General features: G+C 33.9%; 1 pseudogene; it reads right to left on the bottom strand.

Moving 5' to 3' along the window:
• LOC143620287 (ammonium transporter 1 member 1-like) lies at positions 1–747 on the bottom strand (annotated as a pseudogene).
• Positions 748–19,106: the final 18,359 nt, after the last annotated feature.

Genomic DNA, 19,106 nt, shown 5'->3' with positions numbered 1-19,106 from the left:
TTAAGCTATAGATCCGCCCCTGATCACGCAACCACTGTTATTGAAGCACGTGATCTGCGAGCCTTCAAGTAATGGCACGTACAACCCCGCAATCCCACCAACCAAATGCACTACACTAGATTTCGCAAAATTAATCGCAACAGATCCAAACAACAATTTTTTCGTATTAAACGCGCTCCATCCGTTGACAAATCAAACCCAACGGGACATGATCGGGTACACAAACACTGTCAAGAAAGCAAAGAAGATCAAGTACGCAACGATATGTGTTCGTTTCGCAGTTGATCCGGACGTTATCCCATTAGTAGCTTAGCAAACCCTCATTGATACAACTCTAATCAAAGTTCGAATAGGGTATCTATTTTAAAGCAAAATTATGATTACCGATAAACCCGTTAGACGGAGTACCAAACGCGAAACCAAATCCGAAGAGGTAGTAAAAAAGATCGTCCGTCACAACGTCAATAACATTAGTGAGCATGATATTGTGTTCTTGGCAATAGCGGAGCCAACGCAGAGTAGGGCGAATTCAATTTGCATGGAAAAAACGAGGAAAGCCAAAAACAACATATACCTCCTATTTACGGCTCGCCTCGTACTCTCCATGCATTTGGGTTCGCCAGACTTAGCGCAGGCTTTGTCCTTGCCAAGAACACCAAGAATATTACGCTCACTAACATTCTTGGCGTTGTGGCAGGCGGTCTGTTTTACTATATGTTTGGATTTGATTTTCGTTTGAGACTCCATCGAACGGTTTTATCGGAAAGCATAACTTTGCTTTGAAGTTTATACCTTCTTTAACTTTGATTAAAGTTATTTTTTATACCATTGGGCGTTCGCTATAGCTGATTCTGGGATCACATTCGAACCTATCGCGGAACGCATACAACTAGTTGCATTCTTGACCGTGTTTGCGTACATGGTTGTGTCCATTGGTTTTGGCCGACAGACCGGTGGGCGAGTTTATATCGTGTTATTGGTTTTGCAGGTACTTGTGTGGTTTATATGGTGGGTGGGGTTGTATGGTGGCCCGCATATCGGTCGTTCGGTTGCGCTTTAAGTACATAACGCGTCATTGGTGGTTTTGGGTACCTTTTTGTTATGGTTTGGATGGGAAGGGTTTAACTCAGTGTTAGTTGCATTTTGATGGTGTTATTGGTTTTGCAGTAACTGGTTTGTTATATATGGTGGGTGGGGTTGCATTAGTGGTTGTACACGAGCCGAACCGAGCAAAGGCTTAGGGCGTTGCTTGGCTTCTTTACAACTGAATCGAACAGCTGATATTTGAATTGAGCGAAAATTAAAACTAGCCAAAATCGAATCGAGCATTTTTCGATCAAACATCGAGCGGTTTTGAGCATTGTTATTTTTTTTCCCACTTTAAAACTTTCAATAAGAAACAAATTTGAAGGTTGTAAATAATATATTTTATAAATAAGTTAGTAGTTTTTAGACAAACGTGTATTAGATTGTTAATGTTTATTAAAAATAAGTTTGATGTGAGATATAATGATCATGTAAACAAAATTTTAGTATTTTAAAAATTTAAAGCGAAAAAATAAAACTATAAAAGTGACGTAATATGAGAAGTTTTAAGGGGTTTAAAAAATTGTAAGCTTATTTATGTGTTTTGTCTATATATATTTATATATTTGCTCACATATAAATTATATCTGAAATAAATTGAACATATTCAAGCCGAACCGAGCATAGTTGCTCGTTTACAATCGAGCGAAAAAACGAGCGAGCATTTTCCGAGCAATTACCTAGCGAGCGGTGAACGAGTTTGGACGACCCTAAGTTGCATGGGGCGTTAATTGAAGGCCCGCAGATCGGTTGTCCGGTCACGCTTAGAGGACATAACGTCTCATTGGTGGTTTTGGGTATCTTTTTGTTATGGTTTGGATGAGAAGGGTTTATCACACTTAGGGGGTGTTTGGTCTAGCTTTTTTATTTTGGTTTATACTTATATTTTAAAGTAGTTTATAGCTTATTTTCAATTATTTGATAAGCTATTTTTAAGTGTTTGGAATAGCTTATATCATACAAGTTAATTATGTGTCTTAATAAGTTATTAAATCCATCATTCTTTAATTTGTTAGAGTAATAAGTTGCTTCAAAAAGACTAATCCATCACCATTTTAGGGCAAATGAGTAACATACAACCTTATACAAATAAGCTTTTTTAAATAAGCTAAAAACCATCTTTACATAAGCTTCTTCAAATGAGCTTATATAAGCTCATAAGCACAAGCTTAAAAAACTAAACCAAACACTAAGTTTAGCTTATTTTATAAAAAAAAGCTAAAAATGCTATAAGCTTGCTTAAAAAAAGCTAGGCCAAACACCCCCTTAGAATGCTATTTTTTTTTATCAAATATCATGCATCTAGCGATGTAAGGCTCCGGATCCAGTAGCCTTACTTAAGCGTTGGATTTACTTATAAACTCAGTTTGTTACTATAGAAGCATATACAACTCTGCATGAAACTAAAACTTTTTTTACATAATTTCCTTTACTAAATAATCTTCAATATGGATAGCCTCGTACGCACCTAAAACTCGCTAAGTCATCAACCATACCTGCATGCATACTAAAAGTCAACTACACGCTTAGTGAATTATAACATTTATTTATTTTCATATCATACGATTTGTAAATGAATCACATCTTTCGAACATTCAAACATAACTTAACATTACTTATCCATAACTATGTTCATACTTGCCTGCATATAACCAAGCCTACTATTCTTGCCCATACTTGAACCGTTTATTCTAGCTCATTACCTAGCTGTTTGTTCTTGCTCATGACCGAGCCATCTTTCCTTGCTCATAACTGAGCCATATAAAGTTAGAGGGATTTGCCATCCTAACTTGGTGTACATGCATGAGGCCTGGAGTCTCTACACATAAACACGTACCCATTTTACTATAAGTAACATTTATACACATTTACATTCATATGAACATTCTAAACAAGTATTAGTAGGGCTTTCTCCCTAACTCTTTTGTTATATTAACTAACATTCAAATATATATTTAATAACTTAATATATAAACACATTAGATATACATTATTAATTAAAATTACGTATACCAATTCTTTAACTTACGAGTAAGCATATAACCCCAAAAACGTTTAAAGGTTAAAGGGAGGCTAGAACTCACCTTGATTCTTTTTGTGTTCTGAATTAATAGTAACTCCTTTATTTAACCGTGTACAACTAACCGTTTAAACACATGGGTGTCTATTAACCGGACTAACGAAGCCATCTTAGTTAACTTAGTTAAATCGTGTCAACAAGGTTAACCGGATTAACTTAGTTAACGGACCATGTTACTTAAACTCGTCTAACCTTTAGCTTTATTTAATTTAAAGCTAACGGGGCTAACATTGTCTTATAGTTTATAAAAGTTTAAGGTTTAGGTAATGAGATTTAACGAGGTTGATGATGTTAGTTAGTTTGGTTTATTTTATATTGGGTCAACTTATTTAAATTGGATTAGGCCCACACGTACTAAGATTGTTGATTCAAGCCCAAGGATTAAAGTTCAGGCCCAAATCTTCCTTAACAACTTCTTAATTGGGCTTGTACAGTGCTTGGTTTACTTCCCTCCTGACTCAACCAGCTACGCTACTACAAGAGATTTGGTTTCCTTTATATTTATAATAGATTATTGACTCGTGTGATACACATATAGAAGATAACAAATATGAATAATAATTAAATAGAATTAGATAAATTAATAATTATTATACAACATAAACAACACAAATAAAAAAACATAAACAACACTTAGTAATATTCTAATATTCTAAATAGAAATAAAATATTAATAAAGTATGATTTACATAAACAAAAGAGTACACCTATCGATTGATGAAAAAGACGACACTTTTTTTAAAAGTTAGGGGATTTGGTTTTATTTTGTTTTTATAGTTTTTTTTTCTTTTTTTACTTTAGCAGTTTGATTGGTTTTTTATTTTATAATTTGAACTATCAATTTATTAATTAGCTTCTTAATTTGATTTTTTACTTATAGGATTGTTTTATGAATATATGTCAAACCATCAAATGCTACATGATCACTAATTATACATATTTGAAAAAATTGTAAACTATTATAAACCAAAAATTGGTACTGAATCATGGACAATGATTTATCCATTCGTATATAATCCAAAAAATAGTACTTTGATTCTTTTGGTTAATTATGCAACTGGTGACACAATATGACGAATACATTATAAACGCAATATGTAACTATTAAAGCAAACTGAAGATTTAAGGTGTTAAGTTTGACCTTCTCAAGCCAAATCGCAACTGATTTTATAAGTGATTGAGACTCTATTGACTTTTAAAGTCAAACATATAGATTTTCAAGTTCAACATTGATGGGTCGATAGAAATTCAAAAAAATAAAATATTAGACAACAAAAGTACAGAAGCAGTAATACTCGTCTTTTAAAACCAAATATTTATAATATACGAGTCGTGCATGTTTAATTTGGTTCTCTATTCTTGCCACCAATAATGGTTAATATGATGTTTATACATTTTCAAAGCATATTGTCTTCGTTCTTCAAACATGAGATTGGTTCACCTATATTCAGTCTGTAACATATCTTTTCCTGGAACGTTTATAAACATGCATAAATTCAACACAATCAGTGCATAATATATGTGTTGAAAATCAAAATCAAAATTATTACTGAATGCTGATAAATTTGCAACTCATAATTAAAACGTTTATTATAAATAATTATTTACGTAACATCTTTTAGAAGACATGAAAGCAAGGGTATGCTAATTAGCGTCTTCTTTGACAACACCGTCATGCCCATTTGAAGAATAGGGATCTAGAACAACATTAGGAAAACTTGTTATGTTCTAAAAGAAAATTAGACAAAAATTCAAAACTAAAGCAATCCCTCAACTACAAAAGATGAAAATATCACCAATAATAACTACATAGAGACATTTAATGATACGTGTGATTAAGAACCTAACTACATAGAGACATTTAATGGTGAAGATAATAAACTCTAATAAATAATAAATACTCTAATATATAACCAGTAGAAAATAATAATGCTATATTGCTATGGGTCGGAAAACAAAATTTTGGGTGATTGAGAAGGGAACAGCTGTCCCATTATGGATTCTTTTATTAGAGAGCGTAGATGTAGATGTAGATTCTTACAACCATACTTTTTTTCCCTTTTCCTTTTCTTCTTTCTTTTGATCATCATCATCGTCATCTAAGATCTAGCTCGTTTAGGATAAAGTTAGAACCTTTCCCGATTTGCATATCCCGACTTAGCTAGATCTTAAATTTCTTAATGAACCGAACATAACGAATCAAGCTTTTATGCATAAAACATACGTTTTTGAGCATGGTTTACATCTTGGATCTTGTATACTACTAAGGGTATGTTTGGCAGAAAGCTTTTAGGAACTTCTAGTTTTAACCTTTTAAGAAAAAGTTCATACTTAATTAAAAGCTCTGTTTGGTTCAAAGAGCTTGAAGCTTTTGGGTCAGGAAAAAAAAACTTAAAGCTTAAAGCTTCTACCATTAGTGTTTAGAAAGAGCTACAAGATTTTGTTATTTTAATTTACTTAAATAACCTTCCAAATAAATACATCTTATTGTTTTTAGTTATGCCAATTTTAGTAATTTTATACATTTTATTAAAAGCTCTAGATATTCTGTCAAACATCTAAATGTATTTAAAAAGCTACAGCTACCAACTTCAAGCCACCAGCTACAGCTAGCATCTAGTTTTGCCAAGCATACCCTAAGTCTAGACCCTCCTCGTTACTTTGATACAAACGAATATTCAATGGTTGGATCTTGTTCTTGAACTTGTATTGGATATTTTGAAGAAGTGTGTGTTTTTAAGGTGTAGGTGAAATGGAAATGGGGGCTAGAGTTTAAGAAAATGGTTTAGGGATTTATATATCCTTAAACACACGCCCATTCTTCAAGCACATTAATTTCAACTTCATACTCATTAACATTATTTATCATTTCAAAAATAATAACTTTCCTTAAACATAATAATAATTTCTCAAATTATATTATTAAGATATCAGGACGTTATAAGCGAATTCACATTTCATAATTTTTCAAAAAGCTTGTTTTGGTGTAGTAGAGTCTATTTTGAATCGGATTTTTTTTAGGTGCAGAGCGGTTACAAGAAAAAACAATGAGTAAAAGTTGAAAAAGAGAAATAAGAAAAAGAGAAATGAGCTATATACCAATACAATTAGGATTTATTGATCAAGAGCTATAGGTTTAAGTCAGCATAATTAACATGGAATGCAGCTCAATTCAAAATATCACCAAATCAGAGTATGAAGGGAAGTAAAGTCAAGACACGCTTTACAAAATGGATTTTAAAGTCAATCTATAATATGAAAAAAAATCGATGGTATGGGCACAAGTTATATGGATGGGCCGCGCTAATCAATATATATAATATATTTAATTTTTTAGAAAAATTTACCCTATTTTGTAAAAAAAGAATTAAAAAATAAAAATGGATGGGTAGAGGCCCTACCTAGACCTTTATAAGATATGTCCATGGGTTAGGCTAGTCGTTGTGGTGGGTTATGGGGATGACGCCATTGCACACTCACCATATTAGCCCATGCCGGGCTAATCAAAGAGGCGTCATAGACTCATCTTCGCCCACTTCTCGTTAAAATGATGGTGCCCAAAGGACTTAAAAGGTGGGGTCTACCTAGGGGTGTTCAAAAGAATACAAATCTGTATCCGAATTATCGCAAATTTCATATCCGAACTATTTGAAATTTCGGATATCCGAAAATTTGAATTCGGATAGTAATTCTGAGATTTTTCGGATAGTTCGAATATCTGAACTATCCGATATATTTGATTTACTATTTTTAATTTTATATTATGTACCAAAAACTAATAAAATAACAAAGATAAAAACCTAGATCTAAAGTCAAACGCCGCTTACTGCTCACATCTCTATCTCCAAACGCTCAGTCTTCACCGTCGGCGTCGACCATCTCCACCGTCTACAACCTCCGCTCTCCACGGGTCTTCTCAATCTCCAGCTCGTCACCACCTCCGGTCCTCGTCTCACGTTGACCACCTCCACGCTCTAGCCCTCCACCATCGTATCTCCATTCTCGATAAGGCATTTTAGCTTTTTTAGTTGTTAGTTTGTTAGCTTGTTAACTATAAATTGTTAGATTGTTAATTACACATTTGTTTCAAAGATTTGTTAGATTGGTAAATGGTAACTACATATACATTTTTTTTTTCATATTTGCGAATATCCGTTTCACTATCCTAACGGATATCATAAATTTTCGGATATTCGAACTTCGGATATCCGACTTTGAACACCCTTTGGTCCACCTCCACTAACAACAATCACTTTTTATTCTTTTTTTTAATCTAGTTATACCTAATTTACACACAACACGCTTGTTAAATGATGTGTTAGTTAAAATCCACAACCTATGTGGTAGTGACATGTCGCTTTTGTGGCACTTTAACCAGCCTCTGTTAGTAAAACCACAACACGTGTTAAAACTTTTAAGCTCAACATATGATGGTCATATCAAATATATATTGATCAAAGCTTTAACCAAGATAAACTTGACCGTATTTAATTCTCATTCATTTCAAACCATTGTTTTCAAACCCGACCAGGACATCGACTCAGACACCTTACTAGGTCAAAGTTCGGACAGACCGGTGTTTGACCCGGATGAAGTTATAAATAATTTAAATGTATTTATATATACACACACCCTATTTACATATACATATACAATTTATATATATAGAAAAAATAATATTAAGCAACTCTCATATCCATTTATAATGTTTATTTTCACTATATAAGATTTATATTTTAAGTAAATATGAATAAGTTAAGATAGGTTGGTGGATGATTCTTAAGCATTTCATCTCCGATGACACATGGGTTCAAGTCCTGGCGTGAGCAAAACCTTTTTATTTAATAAAAACAAGGTTTTACCAGTTCAATCGAGTGTTTACTTGTTCCGAACCACAAACCGTCAAAGTCGACCGGGCTGTTAGAAAACGGGTTATATATGTGAACTGGACCGTCTTGCCCACAGGGTTCCGGTCAGACAGGTCGAACCGGTTCAAGTTTCAAAACATTGTTTCAAATAAATTTTATGTGAAAAATCAAACATATGTCATCAATGTACAATATGTTACGTCATCAAATTCCTATATTGCATAGAAAAATGGGACATTTAGGTATATCTCTTTCTTAAGTTTTCTTATTATATATTTACTTTTAAAAATCAATGACATATTTCTTTTTCTGAAACTACACATATTATATATTAGGTACGGGTTAAACAATTTAAATTATGTAAGTAATAAAACAATTCTGAATATATGTAATGTTAAATAAACATACATATCCCCAAATTGTATTTGAACCATAAATCATTTTAAAGTTATGTAAATTGACTAACTTTATTACAATTTTTTCCTAATAATCTGTAATACCTTGCAATGGCACAAAAATTCACATTTCAAACAAATTATACATACAATAAGATATGTTGGGTGTGTTTGGCAAAGGGCTTTTAGGAGCCTTTTAGGGGCTTTAAGCTAAAAGCTTTTAGAAAAAACTCATATCTAATAAAAAATATTGTTTGGTAAGAGTAGCTTAATGCTTTTAGAGGATGAGAAAAAGCTCTAAATTGAAACGTTACCTTGAGAAAAAACTCTACAAGCTTTTACATTTGAATTTACAAGTTTGGTACTTGAACTTATATCAATTTTTGTTAATTTATATAATAGTTACACATTCAACCTTTATTCAAAACTAACTACCCTCATGACTTTTTTAGAAGCCATAATTTTTTCAGACGTTAGTAATTTTTTAAACAAATTACATCATATAAAAACGAGCATTTTATTCTCTTTAATTTGAGTATGATATTGCTATACTTCTTTAACTTTAAAAAATTAACATACTACGTGATTATCGGTTAGGATCGGTAAAAAGTCGAGTCAGATGAGCTCGAGTCATGTGTAAGACCAAATTAGGAGTCGAGTCAGATGAACTTGAGTCATGTGTAAGACCAAATTAGGGTCAGAACGAGTCGATACAAAAATGGTTAAATTAGTTCGATTCGTATCAGTACGCTTTTGATTCGAAAGGGGTCATGTCAGAACATATTTCAGATTAAAACAATGCATGTTCAGAAAGGGATTCATATCAAAATATGTTGGTTTAAAAAAATTATCTATTTGAAAATTACTATATATTTTAGCTTTATTTCTTGATTTTCGACATCATTTACAAGCTTACTGCTTTTCCATGAATTACATGTCTACATTTAGGTTATGTATGCATTGTCATCAGGTGAATCATGTACCGACACTGATTATGCGGTTGATGTTAGGTTGTGCGCCCATTCCGCCGCACCACGCGGGCACCAGCTAGTTTTATTAAAAGCTTCTGCTACTCTGCCAAACACCTAAATATTTAAAAGCTACAGCTAACAGCTAACAGCTTCTAGCTTTCAGCTTCCAGCTTACAGCTACCAGTTACCGGCTAGTTTTGCTAAACATACCCGTTGTCGACTAACATATATATACCTAAACAAACTAACATATCTACCTATTCAAAATTTTGTACAAACAGATTTATCTTTAACACGCGTGCATTTAAAATAAATGATAGATAATTTTTGACTTTTAATCAAATTCCCAAATTAAATGTTCAAAATCAATCTTTTGATCCATCAAAAAAGTATTGACCCTAAAGATCCATCATCAAAGTCATGACCCATAAGTTAAAACACACTTTGCCCTTTCAGGAATTTGATCCTATCAAACTCAAAATATCTCATAATTGAGAGAAAAATATTGACTTTGAATCTTATCCGAAACCAAATTTTAGATGTCCAAAATGAATCTTTTGATCCGTCACCAAAGTCATGACCCTAAAGATCTGAAACCAAAGTCACAACCCCAGAGCTAAAACACGCTTTAGCCCGTTAGCTCTTTGTAATCAAAATACCATTTAAAATCCATCTCGTCCATATCAAATTGTGAACTGTGTAATAAGTTGTGTTTGCTTGATGTATTTAACCATTGAATTGTGGGTGAGTGTTGAAAGAATAAAATTTATACTGATTTTATAATATCAATTCAATGTTTTATATCTTTAAATCACCAATTCATAATTTTACAATATACTAAGTATTCTTTTTTAATTTCATGATTCATTACTTAAAAGAATAAAATAATGAGAATTAAATATATAACCATGTTTGTAAGATATTATATTATAATTATTATACGTAGAATCAATCATTTATTACTAATAACCATTTCAAATTTTTTTCTATACTAGCAAAGTCCAATATATACCCTTCGCAAAAGTTTCGAAGGAAGTATCAAAAATTGATTAAAGAATACTAGAAAATGGCATGTTCCAGATTTATTGTTTTTCTTCTTATACCGACAGTAGTATCATCAGTTTCAAATCATGCTACTGCCATTGGTATGCTACCATGTATTATAGAAAATATTGTTTGATTATAATAACTTTATTGTTTTTTTCTTCAGGTCCAAGGTATAGCTATTGTTTTCATTGTTGCAACGTTGTTGACTGTCATGCATTTTGCAACCAGTATACAGGTGATGGGATTTGTCTAACACCAGATCCTGATCGTGTTTGTGGTGATGTAGGAGTGTGTTGTTGTCTTTCATGAAATGATATGCACCTCTTAAAATTATGCTTTTTAATATTATTATATTTTGTTTCCTTATTAAATAATGAATAAATATTCAACATTATTTGTTAAGCAATGTTACTTTAATTTACAGTTGTTTCTCATATGAAGTTTAATTAATCTACTTATATTATTAAAACGAGTTTTTTTTTACTCATGTTCACTTTCTATTGGTCAATTTGACTAGTTTTCATACATACAAAGCATTCTCATAATTTCTTGGTCTTATAATTTAAAATAAATTAATATTACATTCATGGATAGACCCGTTTTATGCTCCTTTTAAACCGTTTACCCATTTTTATATTTTATAATTTTATAATAACAAATAATTAACCATTCCATTAATAATACAAAACCCCTCTTCGAATTCACAAATATATTTCTGCATCCAATTACGAAAACCCTTGGGCTCGACCGATCCCAAATTTCAAACGGTTCTCCAGCAATTCAGCTTTGTAAGTTCTTATTCCGTGTCCTCTAAATCCGATCTTACATTCAGTTGTGTGATTTGATGTGTATGATTGTTTATAATTTTCAAAATTTTGTTATGGTGTTTGAAATTATGTAAGAGGGGAAGGGGCACAAGCAATGGTAAGCTTTATGGGTTTCAAATCACAAAGCAAACCCACCCTCACTCATGTGGGTAGATTGTCAAATTGTAATTCATGGCAAGCTTTTTCCATGAAGAATATATGAATGTAGGAAAACATAAATGTGTAATTATGTCACGCCCCGACTTAAGGCCTAGGCGTATGACCACAAGTTGGTACCTGTTTTGTAAATATATCAGAGTTTATGGGTTAATTTTAGCGGAAGATTTTAGGTTGAATATAATATTAATTTACATTGAAAATTTCTTGGGAATTAAATACTCAAGTATAAGTTTACAAATATATAATACAAGGATTTGTTTATCAAAAAACGGAGTCATCTTGTACGCGCTTCTATCTTCATATAGACTTCAATCCTTGCTATTGCTACTTATGCTTAATTACCTGCAATGGGTTGGAAAAATGCGTCAGCTATGTGCTGGTGAACACGTATGACTCAATAAAACATTTTGAATGACGATTACAATACAAACATAGTTTTCTCGACAAACTCAGCGGAAGCATTTCTACTTCCGGTATATGTACCACTGCCCTACACACACAACGGTATTCTCCGAGCCACACGGCCCTGAACAGAGAACTGGTCATGACCGTTTAAGCTCGTGGCTACCTCGCCTTTGATTGATTGGTTGAGCTTTAACAGTTATGTTTGGATCTATACACATGCGTATTTGGTATGACTTGATTTTATTTTCTACTTTGAATTATAACGTTTTAGAGATCACATGATCTCATGTAGACATTGATTGACTCGTTAAGACAAACACCCGTTCGTCTTATTGAGTATAAATATGTTTTGACTAATTGAAAAGGTTAACGTATTCACCTGTACCGTCGGTGTTGAAAAACCTTGACTGGTTGATTGAGATTGATAATTAACATATACACGAATAGGTTTGTATGAATGTTTTGAATGATGATTAAGCTATGATTGTAAGCTTAACCTTGTAATCGTTTATCTTTGATTGTGAATGAAAACACTTGGTTTTTATGTGACGTTTGATATAGCATGCTTTGGCTTATTAGGTTCTAACACGTTGGTAAGTCCAGGTAAGTAAACGGGCCCCTCGGTTGATTGGGATTTGTACGAATTACTTTCCTTAGACAAGAAACTTACTACTAGTGATATCCCCCTTACAGTTACTACACGCCCGTCAAAATATATCTTTTGTTTAACATTACTTCATCATGAAGTAACGTTTATGAAAACTTGATTGTGAATGTTTGTAAAATACGATCAAAGTTAAAGGCCATAGCCTCGATTGATAGTCTAAGCTATAATTAAAATAACTTAAACATAACCCCTACCTTAGAATGGATACTTAGAATGATAATAAGAAAAAGGCAGGATCTTGATCTACTCGCTTATGTGATTGCTACTCGATTATAACTTCGTTCCTTGCACGAACTACGAGAAAACGACACGTCGACTCGTCACAGCTATCGGGCACGCCTTCCTATGTTAAGTGTGTGAAAATGAGGGTGAGTTTGGGATGAGAAGGCCTCATACCTGTCCTCCCCTTTTATAGGCGATTCTGGACCCCATCGCGATACGCGATGGGTTCCTTGTGCCCCGTCGCGAATCGCGACGCCGAAAAAAGACGTCGCCTTACCAGATGGTGACACATGGCCTGTCATATCGTGCCACGTGTTGACACGTGGTTGGACACGTGTCCAATGACTCAGCATGGTCATCGCGATACGTGATGACCCTAAATGCTTAGGCCGTATCGTATCGCTACACCGCCCAAACCTGGGTTTGTGTGCAAGGCCATCGCGCTACGCGATGGGCTAATGTTTGCTCCGTCGCGTATCGCGATGGGTGAAGTTTTCAAAATGTTCATTTTTTATCCTTATACTTTCTAAGTTAGTGTATTAGGCTCAAATTTAATAGGGTTTAAGACGCGGTGTTACAAATTAATTATTATTATTACATATAAATATTATGAACTCTTCACCATTTTATTCAGTTATATCTTCCATCATTTTTATTTACTCAAACCTCCACCATTTTTGTTCACTCAAACCTCCACCATTTTTGTTCACTCAAACCCTCAATGACTAATTTCTCAAACAATGATATCGGAATATTCAAATTGCCAACCGATTTTAATAACGATATTTTTTCAAATGATAGTAGCATACAATTTTTCGAAGATCTCCTCGAGCAAGCTGACGAGGAAGACACGACGACATCATCAAGAAAATGGGGCTAGAAACTCACTTGGGTCCTGTTACATTTGGAGCTAACGGTAATCTCTGTCCTTAGTTGTTTACGACTAACTTAGATGAATAGGTTTCACAAACACAATCAAATCTTGGCGTATATCTTTCTCTTCAAGATGCTCGAACACACAAGCTCCGGCTGTTCTTCGGATCTTGGTCCGAAATGGAAGAGGGGTGTTTGTGTGTGTGTGTGTGTGTTGGTAAAAACAGAAAGTGGCTAGGGTTTTAGGGAGGGTTTAGGGTGTTTATATACTCCTAAGCCCATAGATCTAAGGTCCATCACCATCCCTTATTCCATCATTTGTTCTCTAAGCTCACACTCTATTATTTTTATTTAACTTAACTAAATATTAACACACTATTAAATAAACAAAATTATTTTATTTATTATTATCAAAAGTAGGATGTTACAAGTTTACCCTCCTTAAAAGAGGTTTCGTCCCCGAAACCTAATTATTACTTAAACATTTCTTTGGTAAAACTTGCGTATCTTTTTTTCAATTTCCCAGGTGGCATCCGATCCTTTACGATGCTTCCGTATCACTTTCACCAAAGGAATAACTTTATGACGAAGCTGTTTTTCCTTGCAGTCGAATATCTCCACAGGCTGTTAAATGTAGTTCAAATGATCATCAACCTCGATGTCTACTAATGACACATGAGATGTGTCGTCATAGAGACATTTTCTCAAGTGAGAACCATGAAAAGTATAGTGAATCCCTTCTAACTCTTCAGGCAAATCTAGTTTTTAAGCCACTTTGCCCACACGGTCTATGATTCTAAACGGTCCAATGTACCTTGGACTCAACTTGCCTCTCTTTCTGAAACGAATAATTCCCTTCCAAGGCAAGACCTTGAGCATCACATTGTCATCAACATTAAACTCGATTGGTCGTCGCCGCTTATAAGCATACGACTTCTGACGGTTGATGGTTTGTTATTTTCTATATACTTTAGTTCGTTTATTTACTAGTTTTAATTGTTTATTGTGAGAACTTCGATACTTCATGCGTGTCTATTGTATTTCAGGTCACAGACGTTAAAGCAACTAATTTAGACCTGTTGAGGCACAGGATGAAGACCCGGGACGTCCAGCACGCGAAACAAAGAAAACAATAATTAATTACCGGTGAGGAGACCCATCGCGATACGCGATGGGCAGGCCTGAAGACCCATCGCGTATCGCGATGGGATTTAAATGAAGATGTTGACCATGGTCCATCGCGATACGCGATGGACCACAGAAGACCCCATCACGTATCGTGATGGGTGATGCAGACGGGAAAGTTAGGGTTTTATGTTATTTTTTTCAAGCACGACCCAATCATTCCATTTCTTATTCCAGGCGATTTCCAGAGCAAAAGAAAGACGATTCCACCAATCTGGATCATACCGAGGCCACGTTTATGTTCCACATCATCATAATGGAGGATTTCATGATGTCTAGGCTCGGCTAATCTCTCCGATTCATTCCTGGGATGTAAAGTTTGTATTTTATTCAGTTTTTAATGTAACCAAGAACATACAATTTGTAATTATCGTTGATTGATCTATGAGTATTGATATTTAGTATTGCTGTGCATTCAATCGGTTTAGGTTTACGTTGATTAGAACGATTAGTTGGCCGGTTGCTATAGTAATTGCTCATAGGGTTGTTTAACTAGATTGAATGTAACAAAGCACACAATTGCCCTTAGTTGAGTCACACGGGCAGGGACCGTTTGATAACAGTGCAGTGTGTTAGCGATTGTTGGTTCCAAAGGTTTAACTTGTTAATCAGTCTTTAGTCAGTCTGTGATAATTAATCGGTTAGGTTGCATGAGAAACTGTTAAATTACATTCTTGAACCCCGGGGATGATTCATCTTTGTTAATTGCTTGAATTTGTGAATTTGATTAATCATTATTGAAACCAACTCAATTGCTTGTGTGATCAGCACTAAAACTTATTACTTCATACTATTGAAACTTGTTTGCACGATTTACATTGATCACATACTCCTTGTGATCGACACCCTACTTACCCTAGATTGCTTAGGTGATTAGGAACTGATTTTAATTGTTTTTGACTAGATAGCGACAGTCTAGCATCAACGGTCTTGAGCAATTTTCATTCTTGCTTTGATTTGATTAAACTTTGAATAGGTTTCTTGCGCAACTTATAAACTTCCAATCTCTTTTTGACTAGGGATGGCAATGGGTCGGGTCTGGGACGGGTCTAGGTATTCCTAGACCCGGACTGATTATAAAACCCCGTCCCAGACCCGTCGGGAATTTATCGAGTAAATACCCATCGGGTATCGGGTATACCCGTTAGTCTATTAAAAATACCCGTCAGGTATGTCCAACTCAAATCCCATCGGGTTTTGAAAATACAACACAAAAAAAATTATTTTACTAGTTTCATGATACACTTAATTCAACAAAATGAAAAAATTATACCAAAAAATATATAAAAAAGATCTGCGTAGTTATAGAGGATGAGTGAGTGGCGGGATGTAATACAATCAATATATATATATAAAATATAATTTTAATATTCATGAAGGACACACAAAAGACAATTAAACACAAATACCATTTTTTTATTGTACTATGTGTGTGTATATATATATATATAATTATATAGGGTATATGATCGGGTAAACGGGTCCATATTATCGGGTAATCGGGTATATTAGAAATCCCAGACCCGTCCCAGACCCGTCCCATACCCTAATGGGATGGGTAAGACCCGTCCCAATTATGCCGGGTATCGGGTATTCCCATCGGGTTCGGGTTTCACTGTCGTCCCTATTTTTGACCAATATCTCTCCAACATACCGGATTTCTACAACGTTTACCAAATAGCATCTCAAACGGCAGCATATCAATACACGAATGGTAGATGTTGTTATAAGAGAATTTTTCCAGATGAAAATGATCATCCCAACTTCCTCCAAAGTCCAAAACACAAGCTTGTAGCATATCCTCAAGGTTTGGATAATCCTTTCAGACTGCCCATCTGTTTGAGATGATACGCCGTACTGATGTTCAATCTTGCTCCAATAGCTTCATGAAACTTTTTCCAGAATCTCGAAGTAAAGCGAGTATCTTAATCAGACACGATCGATAACGCCACTCCATGTTTAGCCACAACCTCTTTTATGAACACGTTAACGTTTCTAACGAGAAGACCTCTAGTATAGACAGAAAGTGGGCACTTTTCGTTAAATGGTCTACTATCTCCCAAATAATATCATGATGCTTAGTTGTATGTGGTAACTTATTTATGAAATCCATGGTGATGGGTTCCTATTTCTATTCTGATTTGACTTGTAAGCAAGTTAAGCACTTATTGACATAATTGATGTGGTATAAAATATATAAATTATTATATAAATATTTCTTACACTTTTAAATACTTTGAGCTAGGTTTTTATTGGATATTACTCAAGTGTCTCATGTTTTTATTTGAATTGTTTCAAGAAACTACGAGCTAAAACAGAGTATTATTATTAAACATGAGACCGACGAGTGAAACATTCAATATATTTGTTTATTATTTACTCTCTGTTGTGAAATTGGATCAAGAATCAAGATCAAGAACAAACGAAATCAATTACTATTAACACGAAATCAATTACTATTAACAAACGAAATCATATTGTTTTGGTCAAAAAACTACTAAGGATAATGTAACCAAATTCGTTTGGTGAGGATTAGTGCTAACTTAATAAGAACAGTAATGAATCAGTTATAAACACGAACACAAGGATTTATTGCGAGGAAAAGCCCTTGATCTGGTTCGGATCTTCGGAACAAAAACCCCGGGTGATGACAAATCGTCTATCACCACTTTATTAATCAAGAAATCGGGTTACAAATGGTGGAGTTTATGAGCAATAATTACAAGATATCTAGGCGTAAGTGAACTGCTTAGAGAGAGTTCTGAGGTTAATGATGAACGAGTAATGTGTTGTGTGTGTGACCTAATTTGATCATAAACTCAACATATAAAGAAAATATCAACTAACAACATGTCTTATTTTCTCGCCATTCTTCCACTAGCCATTCCTACTCTTTGACCACTGCATAAAGGTGCCTGTAGTGGAATATAAGGTGACCAAGTCGTCTAGCCGTTATACCTATCAAATATTAACTTATACAAAGGAAACAATCGTTAGTAAATAATAAGTACTGAGGATCCTTGACTAAGGATAACTGATCCAAGAACATACGCCAGAATAACGTATCTACAGTGTCAAGTTTCTGTGCCCTAACATCTCCCATTAGCATCTTTAACGATCAATGACCTGAAATACAAAAACACGTATGAAGTACAAAAGTTCTAACAATATACTCAATAAAACTACATAATTAATACACTAACATATATACAAAATACCCGACCATCAATCACTACGACGCCCAAGTCTTACCGACCGAATTTACTGCGCAATGCACGCGAAAGACCAGTGTCGTTATCGTTACGAACTTTTTTATATGTTATTTTATTGTTAAATCAGTATCCTAACGAACTTAACTCATATCAACCGATCCACATTAGTGCACCACCATAACATAACACATACATAAACATATTTAAAATTCCCATGAGTAAATCTATAGTTTAAAATAAAGAATGAATTAACTAATTCTTGTTATTTTAACTTTTATGTGAAAAAGTATTTGAATTTGGATAAGTATAATTATTGTTTTAACATAAAAAAGAGGTACGGGTCCATCTTTATTTTATCCAATAAGAAGATGAGTGAGAAAACATAAAAAGTGGTAAAAACACTACATTGGTAAACATTTTTGAATGAACACTATATTGATATATACTTTTTCCACCAATATTTTTTTGGAAAAAAAAAACTAAAACCTTCTTCAAACTGTTCCCTCCAACAACATAGCAGTTACCGTCGTGAATCTTTAAACCCAGTTATTGAGGTTAATCGGGATTAAGCTTTCTTCCCATCCAATGGTTGTTAGAATAGTGATAAGTACTCTAATATGTTTGTAAACAACTTTATTTATTTTAATTCCTTTCGATCTAATACTACCATCCCTGTTTTATTTTGTATTGTTCAATTACAGCTAGAGCATATATATATATATATACACCAAAATTCATGGGAATGAGAGTGATAGAGGTCAACAAAATTTAATGGTTGTAAATTGTACGTTTGATTAGTGTAATCTTGCATATTTAAAACCTAAAGCAACTAGTATTTATCTGTCCGGTGGACGGGAATATCAATATCGGAATGTGACGCCTACATTACTCATCCGATGGACGTGTTGTTTAATATCATAACAACATAAGCATCTCTTTTTATCTTTTGCATTCTGAAAATGGTGATTCTAACCCATTTACTAAAAATTGGTTTACATTGGCTCGCTTACCAAAAGTTGTAATCTTGACTTGTGGCTTTTTTCAAAGTAGTGGGGTGGAATAACATGTTACACATAGGTGAGAAACAAACAAATAAGAAAAGTTGTAAA

The sequence above is a fragment of the Bidens hawaiensis genome, unplaced genomic scaffold (assembly GCF_021521415.1).
Source record: "Bidens hawaiensis isolate Kalapana, Puna unplaced genomic scaffold, B.hawaiensis_p1.1 tig00002553_1, whole genome shotgun sequence".
Classification (NCBI taxonomy): Eukaryota; Viridiplantae; Streptophyta; class Magnoliopsida; order Asterales; family Asteraceae; genus Bidens; species Bidens hawaiensis.
The sequence above is the reverse complement of the archived record's forward strand: the minus strand, read 5'-3'. Positions and strand labels throughout refer to the sequence as shown.